This window comes from Papio anubis, unplaced genomic scaffold, assembly GCF_008728515.1.
Source record: "Papio anubis isolate 15944 unplaced genomic scaffold, Panubis1.0 scaffold121, whole genome shotgun sequence".
NCBI classification, from domain to species: Eukaryota; Metazoa; Chordata; class Mammalia; order Primates; family Cercopithecidae; genus Papio; species Papio anubis.
In genome coordinates, this window is record NW_022161148.1 from 38305 (window position 1) to 40542 (window position 2238).

General features: G+C 45.4%; 1 pseudogene; it reads right to left on the reverse strand.

Moving 5' to 3' along the window:
- Positions 1–940: 940 nt before the first annotated feature.
- Positions 941–1952, reverse strand: LOC101019940 (annotated as a pseudogene).
- Between the last annotated feature and the right edge of the window lie 286 nt (positions 1953–2238).

Here is a 2238-nt window from a genome sequence, read left to right on the forward strand (position 1 = left end):
TGTGAATAGTGTCGCAATAAACATACGTGTGCATGTGTCTTTATGGTAGCATGATTTATAATCCTTTGGGTATATGCCCAGTAATGGGATTGTTGGGTTCAATGGTAGTTCTTGATCCTTTAGGAATCACCACATCGTCTTCCACAATGGTTGAACTAATTTACACTCCCATCAACAGTGTAAAGGCGTTCCTATTTCTGAAAACTACTAGGTTTTTAACCTCTCACTATTACAAGTAATGATGCAATGAAATAGTTTTACAAAATTATTATAATGAGTATGTATTGCAGGACATATAAGGAAAATAAATCAGGATTTAAAACTAAAGAATTAAGGGCTCATCCCAATAAGTCCCTGTCAGAGTCTTTAGCTCTAATCTCAGTTGGATGACTTGGGACCAGTTCTCTGATCTATTTGTGCTTAGTTTCTTCTAGAACAATTCTGGCTTTGTTAGTCCTACCAAAACGTGTGCCTTTTTGGTTGTTTTCTGCATGTGGAAGTTAATCCCTGTGAGTGAGCTGCTTCCTAAGCTGGACTAGGAAATAGTCCCTGAAAGTTGAAGTATGTGACCCTTCTCAGATCTAGTCAGTATTTTTTCTCATTGAGTGAGGCCTGTCAGTCAGACTGAGCTGCTAACTGTGCTTCCTTCAAGAACCTAAGTTCTATCTGATGTCATTCTTTTGGTGGTTCCCATTCTCTGGTATGAATCTGCTTGGGTACCTCTCCCCACTAATTATGTCATCCTGTAGGAATTGCTGGCCACTCCATCTCTCCAGGCTGTAGCTCTATCCCTAGCCAGTGGATCCTATTCCAGTCCTGCCACATCAGGCATTCCTCATTTGTTAAACCTGCCTGTAACACTGAGCATTCATCCTGCCTTGGCTTTGAGTTTTTCAAGATTGTAATAGAGAAGTTCAATTAGGAAGGCATTCAGAAGAGCCTGGGCTTCTGCTGTGGGGCAGGACTCTTTATTGAGTAGTGCATTTTCTCAAGCCAAAGAGTCTCCACAAAGCCTCTTTCATGTCCCTCTTCCTCAGGCTATAGACAAAAGAGTTCAGCATGGGGGTGACCATTGTGTATACAACGGATGCAATCATTCCAGTATCTGCTAGTAGGAATGAAGGCTGGAAATACACCAGAAACAGGGTTCCATAGAAAAGAGTGATCACTGTCAGGTGACAGCCACAGGTAGAGAAGGCTTTGTGTTTCCCCTCAGCAGAGGAAACTCTGAGGATGGTGTGCATGATGTGGGCATAAGAGACTAGGACACAGATGAGAGGGACAACACCAGAAAGAGTGGCTTCAGTGAACATCATGAAGTGAAAGACCTTGATGTCTGAACAGGCAAGTTTGAGAAGTGGGAAAAGATCACAGAAAAACTGTGGGATGGAATGGGAGGCCCAGAATGAGAATCGAATCATCAGGAGAATGAGTGAGAAAACCTGGAGGTGGGAGCAGAGTCAGGACATGGCTGCCAGCAGCAGGCAGGCTTGGGGATGCATGATCATGTAGTGTAGAGGAAGGCAGATGGCCACGTAGCGATCATACGCCATCACGGCCAGCAGGAAGTTATCTAGCAGGGCTAGTGCCATGAAGAAGTGCATCTGCATGAGGCACCCAGTATAGGAGATGGTGTGATGTTGTGTCTGGATGTTCACCAGCACCTTGGGGACAATGGTGCAGATCAAACAGGTATTGATGAAGGACAGATTTGCCAGGAAGAAGTACATGGGGTGTGGAGACAAGGGTCAGAACCAATGGCTTGAAGGATGAGCAGGTTCCTTAACACAGTGACGAGGTACATGCCCAAGAAGAGCCCAAACAGGAGAGGCTGCTGCTCTGGGTGCTCAGAGAAGTCCAGGAGCAGGAAGTTAGAGATGCTGGTCTCTTTTTATTTTTTTTTTCTTTTTTGAGACGAGTCTCTCTCTGTTGCCAGGCTGGAGTGCAGTGGTGTGATCTCAGCTCACTGCAACCTCTGCCTCCCAGATTCAAGCAATTCTCCTGCCTCAGCTTCCCGAGTAGCTGGGACTACAGGTGGATGCCACCATGCCCAGCTAATTTTTGTATTTTTAGTAGAGACGGGGTTTCACCATGTTGGCCAGGCTGGTCTTGATGTCTTGACCTCGTGATCCACCCACCTCAGCCTACCAAAGTGCTGGAATTACAGGTGTGAGCCACTGCGCCCAGCTGAGATGCTGGTTTCATTTCTAATTTCTGTTTAAAGTAGAATAGTTGGAG